Here is a 20198-nt window from a genome sequence, read left to right as displayed (position 1 = left end):
TGAATTGAAACCCCTTCACAACAGCCAACAAAGTGAACAACACTTTCCAGGAGGTAGGCGTATCAATATCCAAATCTACCTTAAAGAGAAGACTGCATGAAAGTAAATACAGAGGGTTCACTGCACGGTGCAAGCCACTCATAAGCATCAAGAATAAAAACGCTAGACTGGACTTTGCTAAAAAACATCTAAAAAAGCCAGCACAGTTCTGGAAGAACATTCTTTGGACAGATGAAACCAAGATCAACCTCTACCACAATGATGGAAAGAGAAAAGTATGGCGAAGGCGTGGTACAGCTCATGATCCAAAGCATACCACATCATCTGTAAAACACGGCGGAGGCAGTGTGATCGCTTGGGCATGCATGGCTTCCAGTGGCACTGGGTCACTAGTGTTTATTGATGATGTGACACAGGACAGAAGCAGCCGAATGAATTCTGATGTATTCAGATACATACTGTGTGCTCAGATCCAGCCAAATGCAGCCAAACTGATTGGTCGTCGTTTCAAACTACAGATGGACAATGACCCAAAACATAAAGCCAAAGCAACCCAGGAGTTTATTAAAGCAAAGAAGTGGAATATTCTTGAATGGCCTAGTCAGTCACCTGATCTCAACACAATTGAGCATGCATTTCACTTGTTAAAGACTAAACTTCAGATAGAAAGGCCCACAAACAAACAGCAACTGAAAACAACCGCAGTGTAGGCCTGGCAGAGCATCAAAAAGGAGGAAACACAGCGTCTGGTGATGTCCATGAGTTCAAGACTTCAGGCAGTCATTGCCAACAAAGGATTTTCAACCAAGTACTAAAAATTAACATTTTATTTAAAATATTGAATCTGTCCAATTACTTTTGGTCCTTTTGAAAACAGGGTGGCACATGTTAAGGAGCTGAAACTTCTAAACCCTTCCTCCAGTTTCAATTTGGATACCCTCAAATGAAAGCTGAAAGTCTGTACTACAACTGCATCTGAATTGTTTTGTTTAAAATTCATTGTGGTAATGCCTATAACCAAAATTAGAAAAATATTGTCTCTGTCCAAATATATATGGACCTAACTGTATATATGAAATATTGTGATTAATGCACATATGAATGCTGATTAAGCAACTAAAGTGTAGTTGTCTCCGTTTTCTGCATCTAGGACAAAGTTGAGACATCTGATCATCACTTAGTACATCTGGTGCTGTTCCGCTTTTTGCTTGGAAAGCCCCAAACAGTCTGTCTGGCTTATATCAGTTTATGTCAGCCATTTTAAGCAATTGATTATAGTGTATATATTAGCTGTGAGTATATATGAGTTTATATGCAAGTGAGATCTATATGAAATATATATATATTTCCATCACAATCCCCCTTAGATATCACTTGCCCTAATCCTAACCTCCTGTCCCAAAGCACTGCAACTCTTTTGTTCCGCCAGTGAGCTGATGCATGCCTAGCGCATACACCCCACTCTGTACAGACTTTCGCAAATGGGTGGTCAGGAGATCTGCCCCTAACAGGGGCTCATGGCATTGTAATTATAGTCTCTTAGTCAACAGCATGTGTAGTCAGCGGTGTGTATTCTTTATCTGGTAGGTCATCTATCCGGTCAGGCAGGGCATCCACAACATCATTCTGGCTTGGGTGTATCTTCGGGTATGGGAGCTTTCTTGCAGTGTGATGCGTGGATCCAAGTGGGTCTTCCCTCCAGTTTCACAGAGGTTGTTGTCATCAGTAGCACTTTGGAAAGGACCATCAAATCTGGAATCGAATGGTGTTCTCCTTACAAACATATTCACCAACACCCAGCCTTCTGGCTTCAAGGAGTGCGCACCGGATACTGAATCTGGATCTGGCAATGAAGAAAAAACTCGAGAATGGATATCAGCAAGTTTCTTGGTGAGTTCATCTACATAAGCATAGTATCATATTGCATAGTCAGCTGCTAAGGGAAGAATACCCCTAACCTGGGACTAGACCCAAACAAAATTTCATAAGGTAACAGCTTTTCTGGGCCTCTGGGAGTGTGCCTTACACTAAATAGTGTGATTGGGAGTGTCTCATGCCATGGTTTATTTGTCTCTGGGGCAACTTTCAACACCCTGTTCTCAAGTGTACCGTTTAGTCTTTCCACTTTCACCTCTACTCTGGGGGTGGTAGGTAGGGAGTGTGTAGGCTTAAATTAACCCTACTGCTGACCAGATCTCTCGTGTTAGATTTGCTGTGAATGTGGGTCCCTCATCACTCTCTATCACTAGGGTTGAGCGAAACGGGTCGGCCAGATTCAGAAGTCGCCGACTTTTGGCAAAGTCGGGTTTCATGAAACCCGACCCGACCCCTGTGTGGGGTCGGCCATGAGGTCGGCGATCTTCTGATCTGGAATCGGAATTCCGATACCGAGTTCCGATATGTTTAAGATATCGGGAATCGGTATCGGAATTCATATTTAAGTGTAAAATAAAGAATAAAAATAAAAAAATATTGATATACTCACCCTTGGACGCGCCCTGGTTCTCACCGGCAGCCTTCCTCCTAAGAATGAGCGCCTGAAGGGCCTTCGATGACGCTGCGGCTTGTGATTGGTCGCGTGAGCGGTCACATGGGCGGTCACGCGACCAATCACAAGCCGTGACGTCATCTAAGGTCCTTCAGGCGCTAATTCTTAAGAAGGAAGCGTCTGAGGGCGCGTCTGAGGGTGAGTATATTCCTAATAGGTATATACTCACCCTCGGACGCGCCCTGGTTCTAACCCGCGGCCTTCCTTCCTAAGAATCAGCGCCTGAAGGACCTTAGATGACATCGCGGCTTGTGATTAGTCGTGTGACGCCCATGTGGCCGCTCACGCGACCAATCACAAGCCGCGACGTCATCGAAGGTCCTTCAGGCGCTCATTCTTAGGAAGGAAGGCTGCCGGTCAGAACCAGGGCGCGTCCGAGGGTAAGTATATCAATATTTTTTATTTTGATTCTTTATTTTACACTTAAATATGGATCCCAGGGCCTGAAGGAGAGTTTCCTCTCCTTCAGACCCTGGGAACCATTAGAAACCCAATGCACTGCATTGGGTTTCGTCTTTCGGCCGACCCCGACCCCGACTTTTCTATAGGATCGGCCGATTTCACTCGACCCAACTTTTGAAAAAGTCGGGTTTCGTGAAACCCGACCCGATCCTATAAAAAGAAAAGTCGCTCAACCCTATCTATCACTTCTGGAACCCCATATCTGCACACTATCTCTGAGAGTAGCTTCTTTGCAGTAGTCTTCGTCGACTGGTTTCTTGCTGGAAAAGCTTCTGGCCATCCTGAGAACACATCCACGACCACAAGGGCGTAAATGAATCCTCCACTTGGCGGCATCTGGATGTGATCTATCTGGATCCTCTGGAAGGGGTACAGTGGTCTTGCAAGATGGTGTGTGGGAACTTTCTCCACTCGTCCAGGGTTGCATTTGCCGCAGGTCAAACAGCTGCTAGTGAATTTGGCTGTTAGGGTGGAGATCCCTGGAGCGAACCAGTAGGCACCTATCAGATCATTCATCTGTGTCTTTGATCTGTGTGTGGGCCCATGTGCCCATTGAACCACTGAGGGTACATGCTTCGGGGTAAACAGGGTTTGTAGTACATTGAGTATACCCTTCCTTCTTGATGTGTTGCACCCTTCCGCATCCAACTCTCCTTCTCCTCCTTTGGAGCTTGCTCCTGCAACTTCTTAAACAGGTCCCAGGACGTCATCTTGTCAGGTGTCTTGTCTTCAGTTGCCATGTAGTAGCCATCCGGCTCTACGACCTCTCCCACTTCTCCATATTGTCTTCCTTTGGCTGCTTCTTTGGCTGCCATATCCGCCATGTTGTTGCCCCATGCCTCCACTGTGTTCAGTTTTCCATGCGCTTTGACTTTTAGTACTGCCACCATTTTGGAAGTTGGAGTGCGTCCAGGAGGTCCTTAATGGCTCCATGATGCTTTACAGTTGTTCCGCTTGCTGTGATGAAGTCTCTTACAGCCCAGACGGGTCCAAAGTCATGTGCTATGCCATGCGAGTACGTTGAATCGGTATATATGTTCGCAGTTTTGCCTTCTGCAATCTGGCAGGCCTTCGTCAGCGCTAACAATTCTGCTTCCTGGGCTGACAGGCTAGACGGCAGACTTCTGGACCACAGGATTTCTTGATTGCTGGTCACTGCACATCCCGTGTGGAATCTTCCTTCATCATCTGCAAATCTGGAGCCATCTACATAGATGATCAACTCTGGGTTGGTCAGTGGCTCTTCTGACGCATTGGGTAGTCCTGCTGTTTCCTGCTGCATGATTCTGAAGCAATCAGGGTCATCAGTCTGGAGCGAATCCAGATCCTTATGAAAGGTATCATGCAGATTTTGATCTGAAGGGTCCGTATCCACATCCCCTCTTGGGAGTGGGAGTAGAGTGGCTGGTTTGAGGACTGTGCATCTGGAGATGGTGAAATTGTCAGGCAGGAGTAGAGAGCACTGAAGACGAAGCTGCCTGGAGGTGGAGAGATGTTTCGGCTGGGTTTGGTTGAGAATTGCTGTGATGTCATGCGGAGCAAGGATTTCCAGTGGATGTCCAAGAATGATGTCAGAGGTTGTCCAGGAGGGCGTGTGCTGCAAATACTGATCTCATGCAGGAGGGGGCTCCCCTTGTAACTGAATCCAGGCAAGCTTAAAAGTAGCCTAGAGGTCTCTGCTTTCCCCCGTGAAGCTGCATCAGGACTCCAGTAGCATGGCCTTCTTTTTCCATGAAGTAGAGGTGGAATGGCTTCTCGTAGTCAGGTAGGCCTACTGCTGGCGCTGAGACTACAGAGTCTTTTAACTTCTTGAACAAGTTGAAGGCTGCATCTGTCAGGAGGAACAGGGTTACACTGATGCAATCGTACAGAGGCTGCATTTGGACTGAGGCATCAGGGATCCAGGCTCTGCAATACGAAACTAGGCCAAGGAAGGCCTGTAGCGCCTTTGGAGTTGCTGGAGGAGCCATCTTCTCCACTGTGTTCTTCCGGTCATCGGTCAGGTGTTTCGTCTGGTGAGCAATACAGTGCCCCAGGAACGTAACTCGCTTCAGACACCACTGGACTTTGTTCTTTGAGGCCTAGCAGTGCTGCTCCACCAGGTAGAGTAGGAGAGACACGGAATGTGCATTACACGTGTCAAAGTCAACTGCACAAAGGAGTAGATCGTCCACATATTGTAGCAGGGTTACTTCTGCATGTTCTGTTGTCTAGTTGGCGGGACTGTGGTCATTACCTTGGTGAATTGTGAGGGGCTGTTCCTGGCACCCTGGGGCATCACCGCCCATGTGTACTGTGCCCCCTGGTGTAGACACAAGAGAACAATTAAGGAAACAGGAACACATGGGCTACTTGCACAGTGAACAAGTCTGTATGATCATGTTCACACACTCTGCTCTGATAAGGGTATACCGTGAAGATTGGTAGAGCAGCTTAGTATACATTTTTTGCAAAAAACGTATCAACCAAATACCCTGTTTTTTACATCTTTTACTAGCACTTGCGGATTACTGCAACATTTTTTCAAACTGAGTGTTTTTGGTTTTACTATTCTCTTTTGTGTCTTCAGGTTTCTTGGTGGTGTGTGAACATGATCATACAGACTTGTTCACTGTGCAAGTAGCCCATGTGTTCCTGTTTCCATAATTGTTCTCTTGTGTCTACAAGACTGGGGAGTTCCACCACTCCTCTTGGGCTATCTGCACAAAAGCTGTTCTACCCTGTATGCACACATGGATTTTTCCTCTCTGAACCCTGTTCACACAGGTTATATACAGATGATCAGGTTTTTAAATACATCAGATAGGGATTGCATACATTAGTTAGGACTGCTCTGATAAGGGTATACCGTGAAGATTGGTAGAGCAGCTTAGTATACATTTTTTGCAAAAAACGTATCAACCAAATACCCTGTTTTTTACATCTTTTACTAGCACTTGCGGATTACTGCAACATTTTTTCAAACTGAGTGTTTTTGGTTTTACTATTCTCTTTTGTGTCTTCAGGTTTCTTGGTGGTGTGTGAACATGATCATACAGACTTGTTCACTGTGCAAGTAGCCCATGTGTTCCTGTTTCCATAATTGTTCTCTTGTGTCTACAAGACTGGGGAGTTCCACCACTCCTCTTGGGCTATCTGCACAAAAGCTGTTCTACCCTGTATGCACACATGGATTTTTCCTCTCTGAACCCTGTTCACACAGGTTATATACAGATGATCAGGTTTTTAAATACATCAGATAGGGATTGCATACATTAGTTAGGACTGCTCTGATAAGGGTATACCGTGAAGATTGGTAGAGCAGCTTAGTATACATTTTTTGCAAAAAACATATCAACCAAATACCCTGTTTTTTACATCTTTTACTAGCACTTGCGGATTACTGCAACATTTTTTCAAACTGAGTGTTTTTGGTTTTACTATTCTCTTTTGTGTCTTCAGGTTTCTTGGTGGTGTGTGAACATGATCATACAGACTTGTTCACTGTGCAAGTAGCCCATGTGTTCCTGTTTCCATAATTGTTCTCTTGTGTCTACAAGACTGGGGAGTTCCACCACTCCTCTTGGGCTATCTGCACAAAAGCTGTTCTACCCTGTATGCACACATGGATTTTTCCTCTCTGAACCCTGTTCACACAGGTTATATACAGATGATCAGGTTTTTAAATACATCAGATAGGGATTGCATACATTAGTTAGGACTGCTCTGATAAGGGTATACCGTGAAGATTGGTAGAGCAGCTTAGTATACATTTTTTGCAAAAAACGTATCAACCAAATACCCTGTTTTTTACATCTTTTACTAGCACTTGCGGATTACTGCAACATTTTTTCAAACTGAGTGTTTTTGGTTTTACTATTCTCTTTTGTGTCTTCAGGTTTCTTGGTGGTGTGTGAACATGATCATACAGACTTGTTCACTGTGCAAGTAGCCCATGTGTTCCTGTTTCCATAATTGTTCTCTTGTGTCTACAAGACTGGGGAGTTCCACCACTCCTCTTGGGCTATCTGCACAAAAGCTGTTCTACCCTGTATGCACACATGGATTTTTCCTCTCTGAACCCTGTTCACACAGGTTATATACAGATGATCAGGTTTTTAAATACATCAGATAGGGATTGCATACATTAGTTAGGACTGCTCTGATAAGGGTATACCGTGAAGATTGGTAGAGCAGCTTAGTATACATTTTTTGCAAAAAACGTATCAACCAAATACCCTGTTTTTTACATCTTTTACTAGCACTTGCGGATTACTGCAACATTTTTTCAAACTGAGTGTTTTTGGTTTTACTATTCTCTTTTGTGTCTTCAGGTTTCTTGGTGGTGTGTGAACATGATCATACAGACTTGTTCACTGTGCAAGTAGCCCATGTGTTCCTGTTTCCATAATTGTTCTCTTGTGTCTACAAGACTGGGGAGTTCCACCACTCCTCTTGGGCTATCTGCACAAAAGCTGTTCTACCCTGTATGCACACATGGATTTTTCCTCTCTGAACCCTGTTCACACAGGTTATATACAGATGATCAGGTTTTTAAATACATCAGATAGGGATTGCATACATTAGTTAGGACTGCTCTGATAAGGGTATACCGTGAAGATTGGTAGAGCAGCTTAGTATACATTTTTTGCAAAAAACGTATCAACCAAATACCCTGTTTTTTACATCTTTTACTAGCACTTGCGGATTACTGCAACATTTTTTCAAACTGAGTGTTTTTGGTTTTACTATTCTCTTTTGTGTCTTCAGGTTTCTTGGTGGTGTGTGAACATGATCATACAGACTTGTTCACTGTGCAAGTAGCCCATGTGTTCCTGTTTCCATAATTGTTCTCTTGTGTCTACAAGACTGGGGAGTTCCACCACTCCTCTTGGGCTATCTGCACAAAAGCTGTTCTACCCTGTATGCACACATGGATTTTTCCTCTCTGAACCCTGTTCACACAGGTTATATACAGATGATCAGGTTTTTAAATACATCAGATAGGGATTGCATACATTAGTTAGGACTGCTCTGATAAGGGTATACCGTGAAGATTGGTAGAGCAGCTTAGTATACATTTTTTGCAAAAAACGTATCAACCAAATACCCTGTTTTTTACATCTTTTACTAGCACTTGCGGATTACTGCAACATTTTTTCAAACTGAGTGTTTTTGGTTTTACTATTCTCTTTTGTGTCTTCAGGTTTCTTGGTGGTGTGTGAACATGATCATACAGACTTGTTCACTGTGCAAGTAGCCCATGTGTTCCTGTTTCCATAATTGTTCTCTTGTGTCTACAAGACTGGGGAGTTCCACCACTCCTCTTGGGCTATCTGCACAAAAGCTGTTCTACCCTGTATGCACACATGGATTTTTCCTCTCTGAACCCTGTTCACACAGGTTATATACAGATGATCAGGTTTTTAAATACATCAGATAGGGATTGCATACATTAGTTAGGACTGCTCTGATAAGGGTATACCGTGAAGATTGGTAGAGCAGCTTAGTATACATTTTTTGCAAAAAACGTATCAACCAAATACCCTGTTTTTTACATCTTTTACTAGCACTTGCGGATTACTGCAACATTTTTTCAAACTGAGTGTTTTTGGTTTTACTATTCTCTTTTGTGTCTTCAGGTTTCTTGGTGGTGTGTGAACATGATCATACAGACTTGTTCACTGTGCAAGTAGCCCATGTGTTCCTGTTTCCATAATTGTTCTCTTGTGTCTACAAGACTGGGGAGTTCCACCACTCCTCTTGGGCTATCTGCACAAAAGCTGTTCTACCCTGTATGCACACATGGATTTTTCCTCTCTGAACCCTGTTCACACAGGTTATTGTTGTGAGTTCTGTTTTTGGGCTCCCTCTGGTGGTTACTGATGGTACTGGGTGACTTGTCTTTCCTGGGTTTCTGGGTTCCACCTGTTCCATCAGCATATGGGAGTTTCCTATTTAACCTGGCTTTGCTGGCATTTCCTCGCCGGTTATCAATGTATCCAGTGTGTCTTGTTACCTCTGCTCCCTGCTCCTAGAACCTTCTGGTCAAGCTAAGTTTGGATTTTCCTGTTTTGGTGTTTTGCTTTATTTGGTTTTTAGTCCAGCCTGCAGATATGTGATTCTTGCTGCTGGTTGCTCTAGTGGGCTGAAATTGCTCCTCATGTACCATGAGTTGGCACATGAGTTCAAGTAATTTCAGGATGGTTTTTTGAAGGGTTTTTCGCTGACCGCGCAGTTCACTTTTGTATCCTCTGCTATCTAGCTTTAGCGGGCCTCATTTTGCTGAAACTGTTTTCATACTGCGTTTGTGCTTTCCTCTCATTTCACCGTCATTATATGTGGGGGGCTGCTATTTCTGTGGGGGATTTCTCTGGAGGCAAGAGAGGTCTGTGTTTCTACTAATAGGGGAAGTTAGATCTTCGGCTGGAGCGAGACGTCTAGGATCATCGTAGGCACGTTCCCCGGCTACTTTTATTTGTGTGTTAGGTTCAGGGTCGCGGTCAGCTCAGGTTCCATCGCCCTAGAGCTTGTTTGTATCTGTGCTTGTCCTTTGGTGATCCCCTGCCATTGGGATCATGACAGTATAACCGGCCCACAAAGTGTTAATTGTATTGGCTGAAGTAGGAGGATAAGTAGTCTGAGGAAGTTTTTTTTTTTTTTTTTTTCCTTCTCTTTCCCTCAGAGTTTGCTGCCTAGCCTTATTGCAGCCTGGCTACTTCCTCCTCCTCTTAATCTTTGAATGGCTCTGATCCCAGCTGTTTATCGTGGACGTCCAGAGTTTGGCTTCCAGCCTGAATAATCTTGCCACTAAGGTTCAAAATATACAGGATTTTGTTGTACATGTTCCTATGTCTGAACCTAGAATTCCTGTCCCAGAGTTTTTTTCTGGAGATAGATCTCGTTTTCTGAATTTTAGGAACAATTGCAAGTTGTTTCTTTCTCTGAAATCTCGCTCCTCTGGAGACCCTGCTCAGCAAGTCAAGATAATTATATCTTTCCTGCGGGGTGACCCTCAGGATTGGGCATTTGCATTGGCACCAGGGGACCCTGCGTTGCTTAATGCGGATGCGTTTTTTCTGGCATTGGGTTTGCTCTATGAGGAACCTAACCAAGAGATTCAGGCTGAAAAAGCTTTGTTGGCCCTCTCTCAGGGGCAAGATGAAGCAGAAATTTATTGTCAAAAATTTCGGAAGTGGTCGGTGCTTACTCAGTGGAATGAGTGCGCTCTGGCTGCAAAGTTCAGAGATGGCCTTTCTGAGGCCATTAAAGATGTTATGGTGGGGTTCCCTGCGCCTGCTGGTCTGAATGAGTCTATGACTATGGCTGTTCAGATTGATCGGCGTTTACGGGAGCGCAAACCTGTGCATCATTTGGCGGTGTCGTCTGAACCGTCACCTGAGATAATGCAATGTGATAGAATTCAGTCCAGAAGTGAACGGCAAAAGTATAGGCGGAAAAAAGGGTTGTGCTTTTATTGTGGTGATTCAGCTCATGTTATATCAGCATGCTCTAAACGCACAAAAAAGGTTGATAAGTCTGTTGCCATTAGTACTTTACAGTCTAAGTTCATTCTGTCTGTGACTCTGATTTGTTCATTATCATCCATTTCCGTCGATGCCTATGTGGATTCAGGCGCTGCCCTGAGTCTTATGGATTGGTCATTTGCCAATCGCTGTGGGTTTAGTCTGGAGCCTCTGGAAGTCCCTATTCCTTTGAAGGGAATTGACTCTACACCTTTGGTTATGAATAAACCTCAGTACTGGACACAAGTGACCATGCGTATGACTCCCGTTCATCAGGAGGTGATTCGCTTCCTGGTACTGTATAATTTGCATGATGTTCTAGTACTTGGTCTGCCATGGTTACAAACTCATAATCCAGTCCTTGACTGGAAAAAAATGTCTGTGTTAAGCTGGGGTTGTCAGGGGGTTCATGATGATGCACCTCCGATTTCTATCGCTTCATCTACTCCTTCTGAGATTCCTGTGTTTTTGTCTGACTATTGGGATGTTTTTGAGGAGCCTAAGCTCAGTTCGCTTCCTCCTCACAGGGATTGCGATTGTGCTATAAATTTAATTCCAGGCAGTAAATTTCCTAAAGGTCGTTTGTTCAATCTGTCAGTGCCAGAGCATACTGCTATGCGGGATTATGTTAAGGAGTCCTTGGAAAAGGGACATATTCGTCCATCTTTGTCCCCTTTGGGAGCAGGTTTTTTTTTCGTGGCCAAAAAAGATGGTTCCTTGAGGCCTTGTATAGATTATCGTCTTTTGAATAAGATTACCGTAAAATATCAGTATCCTTTGCCATTGTTGACTGATTTGTTTGCTCGCATTAAGGGGGCTAAATGGTTCACTAAGATTGATCTTCGGGGTGCGTATAATCTTATACGAATAAAGCAAGGTGATGAGTGGAAAACCGCATTTAATACGCCTGAGGGCCATTTTGAGTATTTGGTAATGCCTTTTGGACTTTCTAATGCTCCTTCAGTCTTCCAGTCCTTTATGCACGATATTTTCCGTGAATATCTGGATAAATTTATGATTGTGTATTTGGATGATATTTTGGTTTTTTCTGATGACTGGGAGTCTCATGTTCAGCAGGTCAGGAAGGTGTTTCAGGTCCTGCGGGCCAATTCCTTGTTTGTAAAAGGCTCAAAGTGTCTCTTTGGAGTCCAGAAGATTTCTTTCTTGGGGTATATTTTTTCCCCTTCTACTATTGAGATGGATCCCGTTAAGGTTCAGGCTATTTGTGACTGGACGCAGCCTACATCTCTTAAGAGTCTACAGAAGTTCTTGGGCTTTGCTAATTTCTATCGTCGTTTTATAACTAATTTTTCTAGTGTTGTTAAGCCTTTGACGGATTTGACTAAGAAGGGTGCTGATGTTGCTAATTGGTCTCCTGCGGCTGTGGAGGCCTTTCAGGAACTTAAGCGCCGGTTTTCTTCTGCTCCTGTGTTGCGTCAGCCAGATGTTTCGCTCCCTTTTCAGGTTGAGGTTGATGCTTCCGAGATTGGAGCGGGGGCGGTTTTGTCACAGAGAAGCTCCGATGGCTCAGTGATGAAGCCATGCGCGTTTTTTTCTAGAAAGTTTTCGCCGGCTGAGCGGAATTATGATGTTGGTAATCGGGAACTTTTGGCCATGAAGTGGGCATTTGAGGAGTGGCGTCATTGGCTAGAGGGTGCTAGACATCGTGTGGTGGTCTTGACTGATCACAAAAATTTGATTTACCTTAAGTCTGCCAGGCGTCTGAATCCTAGACAGGCTCGTTGGTCACTGTTTTTCTCTCGTTTCAATTTTGTGGTTTCATACCTGCCAGGTTCAAAGAATGTGAAGGCGGATGCTCTTTCTAGGAGTTTTGTGCCTGACTCCCTTGGAAATTCTGAGCCCTCTGGTATCCTTAGGGATGGGGTGATTTTGTCTGCTGTCTCCCCAGACTTGCGACGTGCTTTGCAGGAGTTTCAGGCGGGTAAACCTGATCGTTGTCCGCCTGAGAGACTGTTTGTTCCGGATAATTGGACCAGTAGAGTCATCTCCGAGGTCCATTCTTCTGCGTTGGCAGGTCATCCTGGAATATTTGGTACTAGAGACTTGGTGGCCAGGTCTTTTTGGTGGCCTTCCTTCTCGAGGGATGTGCGTTCTTTTGTGCAGTCTTGTGAGGTTTGTGCTCGGGCTAAGCCTTGCTGTTCTCGGGCCAGTGGATTGTTGTCACCTTTGCCTATCCCGAAGAGGCCTTGGACGCACATTTCCATGGACTTTATTTCGGATCTCCCTGTCTCTCAAAAAATGTCCGTCATCTGGGTTGTGTGTGATCGCTTTTCATAGGGCTCATCCTGGTCGCCCTGGTGGTTCTCGTGAGGGTTCGGTGACCCCTCCTCAAGGGGGGGGTACTGTTGTGAGTTCTGTTTTTGGGCTCCCTCTGGTGGTTACTGATGGTACTGGGTGACTTGTCTTTCCTGGGTTTCTGGGTTCCACCTGTTCCATCAGCATATGGGAGTTTCCTATTTAACCTGGCTTTGCTGGCATTTCCTCGCCGGTTATCAATGTATCCAGTGTGTCTTGTTACCTCTGCTCCCTGCTCCTAGAACCTTCTGGTCAAGCTAAGTTTGGATTTTCCTGTTTTGGTGTTTTGCTTTATTTGGTTTTTAGTCCAGCCTGCAGATATGTGATTCTTGCTGCTGGTTGCTCTAGTGGGCTGAAATTGCTCCTCATGTACCATGAGTTGGCACATGAGTTCAAGTAATTTTAGGATGGTTTTTTGAAGGGTTTTTCGCTGACCGCGCAGTTCACTTTTGTATCCTCTGCTATCTAGCTTTAGCGGGCCTCATTTTGCTGAAACTGTTTTCATACTGCGTATGTGCTTTCCTCTCATTTCACCGTCATTATATGTGGGGGGCTGCTATTTCTGTGGGGGATTTCTCTGGAGGCAAGAGAGGTCTGTGTTTCTACTAATAGGGGAAGTTAGATCTTCGGCTGGAGCGAGACGTCTAGGATCATCGCAGGCACGTTCCCCGGCTACTTTTATTTGTGTGTTAGGTTCAGGGTCGCGGTCAGCTCAGGTTCCATCGCCCTAGAGCTTGTTTGTATCTGTGCTTGTCCTTTGGTGATCCCCTGCCATTGGGATCATGACAGGTTATATACAGATGATCAGGTTTTTAAATACATCAGATAGGGATTGCATACATTAGTTAGGACTGCTCTGATAAGGGTATACCGTGAAGATTGGTAGAGCAGCTTAGTATACATTTTTTGCAAAAAACGTATCAACCAAATACCCTGTTTTCTACATCTTTTACTAGCACTTGCGGATTACTGCAACATTTTTTCAAACTGAGTGTTTTTGGTTTTACTATTCTCTTTTGTGTCTTCAGGTTTCTTGGTGGTGTGTGAACATGATCATACAGACTTGTTCACTGTGCAAGTAGCCCATGTGTTCCTGTTTCCATAATTGTTCTCTTGTGTCTACAAGACTGGGGAGTTCCACCACTCCTCTTGGGCTATCTGCACAAAAGCTGTTCTACCCTGTATGCACACATGGATTTTTCCTCTCTGAACCCTGTTCACACAGGTTATATACAGATGATCAGGTTTTTAAATACATCAGATAGGGATTGCATACATTAGTTAGGACTGCTCTGATAAGGGTATACCGTGAAGATTGGTAGAGCAGCTTAGTATACATTTTTTGCAAAAAACGTATCAACCAAATACCCTGTTTTTTACATCTTTTACTAGCACTTGCGGATTACTGCAACATTTTTTCAAACTGAGTGTTTTTGGTTTTACTATTCTCTTTTGTGTCTTCAGGTTTCTTGGTGGTGTGTGAACATGATCATACAGACTTGTTCACTGTGCAAGTAGCCCATGTGTTCCTGTTTCCATAATTGTTCTCTTGTGTCTACAAGACTGGGGAGTTCCACCACTCCTCTTGGGCTATCTGCACAAAAGCTGTTCTACCCTGTATGCACACTTGGATTTTTCCTCTCTGAACCCTGTTCACACAGGTTATATACAGATGATCAGGTTTTTAAATACATCAGATAGGGATTGCATACATTAGTTAGGACTGCTCTGATAAGGGTATACCGTGAAGATTGGTAGAGCAGCTTAGTATACATTTTTTGCAAAAAACGTATCAACCAAATACCCTGTTTTTTACATCTTTTACTAGCACTTGCGGATTACTGCAACATTTTTTCAAACTGAGTGTTTTTGGTTTTACTATTCTCTTTTGTGTCTTCAGGTTTCTTGGTGGTGTGTGAACATGATCATACAGACTTGTTCACTGTGCAAGTAGCCCATGTGTTCCTGTTTCCATAATTGTTCTCTTGTGTATACAAGACTGGGGAGTTCCACCACTCCTCTTGGGCTATCTGCACAAAAGCTGTTCTACCCTGTATGCACACATGGATTTTTCCTCTCTGAACCCTGTTCACACAGGTTATATACAGATGATCAGGTTTTTAAATACATCAGATAGGGATTGCATACATTAGTTAGGACTGCTCTGATAAGGGTATACCGTGAAGATTGGTAGAGCAGCTTAGTATACATTTTTTGCAAAAAACGTATCAACCAAATACCCTGTTTTTTACATCTTTTACTAGCACTTGCGGATTACTGCAACATTTTTTCAAACTGAGTGTTTTTGGTTTTACTATTCTCTTTTGTGTCTTCAGGTTTCTTGGTGGTGTGTGAACATGATCATACAGACTTGTTCACTGTGCAAGTAGCCCATGTGTTCCTGTTTCCATAATTGTTCTCTTGTGTCTACAAGACTGGGGAGTTCCACCACTCCTCTTGGGCTATCTGCACAAAAGCTGTTCTACCCTGTATGCACACATGGATTTTTCCTCTCTGAACCCTGTTCACACAGGTTATATACAGATGATCAGGTTTTTAAATACATCAGATAGGGATTGCATACATTAGTTAGGACTGCTCTGATAAGGGTATACCGTGAAGATTGGTAGAGCAGCTTAGTATACATTTTTTGCAAAAAACGTATCAACCAAATACCCTGTTTTTTACATCTTTTACTAGCACTTGCGGATTACTGCAACATTTTTTCAAACTGAGTGTTTTTGGTTTTACTATTCTCTTTTGTGTCTTGAGCTGTCCATTGCCTGATGTGTCTGGGGGCGGCCTGCTGCGGCCTTTCTACAAGGGGATTGCCATCTTCTTCTCCCAAGATCATGACTGGCAAAGGTTGGACTGTATTTGAGACATAGAAGGTGCCTTGTACTGTGAGCACTGGATACAGAGACACCACATTGTTTGAATTTGGAATTTGCTGGACTGGCAACAAGAAGAAGAAGAAGAGGAGTGTGGAAAAGGAGGAGATAGGTGATGCAGAGAAGAAAGAGGAGGAGGTGATGAGAGGGGTGAAGGATGTGGAGAAGAAAGAACAGAAGAAGATAGGTGTGGCAGGGAAAGAGAAGGAGTGAGAGGTGAAGAGGAAAGAGAAGGAGGAGGAGAGAGAGGTGTGGTGAAGGAAGAGAATGAGGAGGGAGAGGTGGAGAGGAAAGAGGTGGAGAGAGAGGTGAAGACGAAAGAGATGAAGAGGGAGGAGGAGATGAAGGGCGCTGAGAAGATAGAGGAGGTGGAGGAGAGGGGTGTGGTGAAGAAAGAGAAGGAGTGAAGTGGGAGAGAGAAGGAGGAGATAGAAATTAAAAATGAGGAGAGGGGAGCGACAGAGGAGGGGAAGGATGAGAGAGTTCCTCCCCTTTTGCGCAACCTGAGAGGCATGGTTGGAACAATGATGCCTTCTCCCTGTAGGGATGGGCGGGGCGCGCCACATACTGCACAAGTCTCCCTATACAATGGATTCTGCTGAGAGCAGACTGAACACGTCCAATAACTCCCGTCCCCGTATGGGGGAGGCGCTGATGGCTTAACACCTTTTCCCATCTTGTACACACAAAAATCACTTCCTGATTTGTTCACATATCTTTCTGTACCTCCTAAATGATGTAGCTCTACTGGCATCCAGCAATTTAACATCAACTAACTTCCCTGTTTTATCTTTCTCAATACGTCATGCCATTCCACAGCCTAAAGTTTGCCATTCTTATGAATCCCACATACTTTATACCTTCGAAAATTCTTCACATACTTAACACAGTTCTGCCACTATCTGGGGTCTGTTTTCTCATCAGAAAGTAAGAGACCCTCCTGCAGCTTGGCCACCTTATTCCTCATGGCAAAAAAACAAAAATGAAAAAACATACAAAAAAGGAAAAACAACAACAAAAAATTCAAAAAGGTTGGTATAGAAAAATAAAAAAACTTCCAAAAAGGTTGGTACAAAAAAACAACAAACTTAAAAGTTTTAAAAGTTTGTTACAGAAGGAAAATCTTCAAAAACTAAAAAAAGTCTTAACAGCTTCTAACACTTCAGTTTGTGTCCAGATGCAAACACACACTTCCCCTTTCTTATGCTGGTGTATTCAAAGTCACTAAAATGACATATCTAAAAACAAGTAGCTCACAGCAATAGTGATAGATACCACTCAGTTTCAGTTCCTCAATATTCCTAAGCTAACACTTATCTCAGAGTGCAAGAACAGGAAACCAAGCAAAAACAGATGTGACAGTGTGATTTACAATGGATATATCCTTGCCAACAGCAAAAGGGAAGTGCAGAAAAGAGAAAAAACCTTTCTTTTGCAACTTTATGCACTTAAAGCAACAGTACGTGTCATGAACAAGAACAGATAGGCAGATGTCCGTGAGAAATCGATGCCCTCTTTATTATTCTGTGACACGTGCAGGCCGCTCTGGGAACAGACAACTGTCAATCGCACTGGGCACACCTCTGCCCGGGTCGCCTGGGTGACAAGCAAGACAAGCGGGGATCCTATCACCCCAGACCGGTTGTCCTGACTGGCTCGCCGGCTATGGGAATCTGTGGTAGCCCTCTAAGTTATCACCATCCGAGCCTGGATGCTGGGACTGCCTGTCCCTCCTATGCATGGGAATCCTGTGATAACTTATCGAGCGATTTGACCTCCTGTCATCTGTATCCCAGCAACCACAAACAAAACAGTCACTGTTCCAACTATCTCCCGAATCTACACAAACACAGAACACATACACGGCACAGAGCAGACACCTTGGCTTATATCCCAGGGTTTGGATATGGGTGTGGACTTTTTACACTACCTGGGAATGCGGTGGTGACCACATCTGATCGGCAAGAGTTATAGACCCAGACTGGGCACAGGGGACATTCAGGTAAGATGACAAGATTTTCTTACCTTACTTATGGGGCTGCACAGTCTCCGTCCCGTGAGCCGAGGCTGTGGCCAACACCTCTGTCGCTCCGGTCAGCAGGGTCCCTGTGTGTTTCGCCTACTGCCCCACATTGGGCGCCAGATGTTATGGAAATTTGGTTTGGATAAATCTATCCCTGTGTGTGTTGCAGCCATTCCCAATAAGACTGAGTATTTTGAGCGCTCATTAAGAATGGACTGTACACTATGGTGACAGAATAACAGTCCATCAATACTGATGATTTATTGTACATACATGGTTTTATAATTGCTTATAGAAAGGGGGTGGTTAGTTAATTACCATATTGTCAAGCTCCACTGTTATTGGTTATCTAAATATACATGGAATATTGTGATTAATGCACATATGAATGCTGATTAAGCAACTAAATTGTAGCTGTCTCCGTTTTCTGCATCTAGGACAAAGTTGAGACAATTGGTCATCAATTAGTACATCTGGTGCTGTTCCGCTTTTTGCTTGGAAAGCCCCAAACAGTCTGTCTGGCTTATATCAGTTTATGTCAGCCATTTTAAGCAATTGATTATAGTGTATATATTAGCTCTGAGTATATATGAGTTTATATGCAAGTGAGATCTAAATATATATATATATATATATGTATATATATATATATATATATATATGTATATATATATATATATATATACAGTGCCTACAAGTAGTATTCAACCCCCTGCAGATTTAGCAGGTTTACACATTTGGAATTAACTTGGCATTGTGACATTTGGATTGTAGATCAGCCTGGAAGTGTGAAATGCACTGCAGCAAAAAAGAATGTTATTTCTTTGTTTATTTTTTTTTTTAAATTGTGAAAAGTCTTTTCAGAGGGTCATTTATTATTCAACCCCTCAACCCACCAGAATTCTGTTTGGTTCCCCTAAAGTATTAAGAAGTAGTTCAGGCACAAAGAACAATGAGCTTCACATGTTTGGATTAATTATCTCTTTTTCCAGCCTTTTCTGACTATTTAAGACCCTCCCCAAACTTGTGAACAGCACTCATACATGGTCAACATGGAAAGACAAAGGAGCATTCCAAGGCCATCAGAGACAAGATCGTGGAGGGTCACAAGGCTGGCAAGGGGTACAAAACCCTTTCCAAGGAGTTGGGCCTACCTGTCTCCACTGTTGGGAGCATCATCTGGAAGTGGAAGGCTTATGGAACTACTGTTAGCCTTCCACGGCCTGGACAGCCTTTGAAAGTTTCCTCCCGTGCCGAGGCCAGGCTTGTCCGAAGAGTCAAGGCTAACCCAAGGACAACAAGGAAGGAGCTCCGGGAAGATCTCATGGCAGTGGGGACATTGGTTTCAGTCAATACCATAAGTAACGTACTCCACCGCAATGGTCTCCATTCCAGACGAGCCCGTAAGGTACCTTTACTTTCAAAGCGTCATGTCAAGGCTCGTCTACAGTTTGCTCATGATCACTTGGAGGACTCTCAGACTGACTGGTTCAAGGTTCTCTGGTCTGATGACACCAAGATCAAGATCTTTGGTGCCAACCACACACGTGACGTTTGGAGACTGGATGGCACTGCATGCAACCCCAAGAATACCATCCCTACAGTCAAGCATGGTGGTGGCAGCATCATGCTGTGGAGCTGTTTCTCAGCCAAGGGGCCTGGCCATCTGGTCCGCATCCATGGGAAGATGGATAGCACGGCCTACCTGGAGATTTTGGCCAAGAACCTCCACTCCTCTATCAAGGATCTTAAGATGGGTCGTCACTTCATCTTCCAACAACACAACGACCCAAAGCACACAGCCAAGAAAACCAAGGCCTGGTTCAAGAGGCAAAAAATCAAGGTGTTGCAGTGGCCTTAACCCAATCGAAAACTTGTGGAAGGAGCTCAAGATTAAAGTCCACATGAGACACCCAAAGAACCTAGATAACTTGGAGAAGATCTGCATGGAGGAGTGGGCCAAGATAACTCCAGAGACCTGTGCCGGCCTGATCAGGTCTTATAAAAGACGATTATTAGCTGTAATTGCAAACAAAGGTTATTCCACAAAATATTAAACCTAGGGGTTGATTAATAATTGACCCACACTTTTATGTTTAAAATTTATAAAAATTTAACTGAGCAACAAAACTTTTTGGTTTGTAAGATTTATGCATCTGTTAATAAATCCTGCTCTTGTTTGAAGTTTGAAGGCTCTAACTTATTTGCATCTCATTAAACCTGCTAAATCTGCAGAGGGTTGAATACTACTTGTAGGCATTGTATATATATATATATATATATATCCATCACACATGTACCATTAATACCAAGCAGCTTAAGGACAATCTCAGCACATCTTTGGCCCCATCTCCTCCCTCTCCTGTCCAGACTTAGCATTGTCACACTTCAATAATACACTGAAGAATACTCTGCAAGCAGCACCTTCTACACGGAGAAAGACCCGACACCGA

Source organism: Ranitomeya imitator, chromosome 3 (assembly GCF_032444005.1).
Source record: "Ranitomeya imitator isolate aRanImi1 chromosome 3, aRanImi1.pri, whole genome shotgun sequence".
NCBI lineage: Eukaryota > Metazoa > Chordata > Amphibia > Anura > Dendrobatidae > Ranitomeya > Ranitomeya imitator.
Note: the sequence above shows the minus strand (reverse complement) of the source record.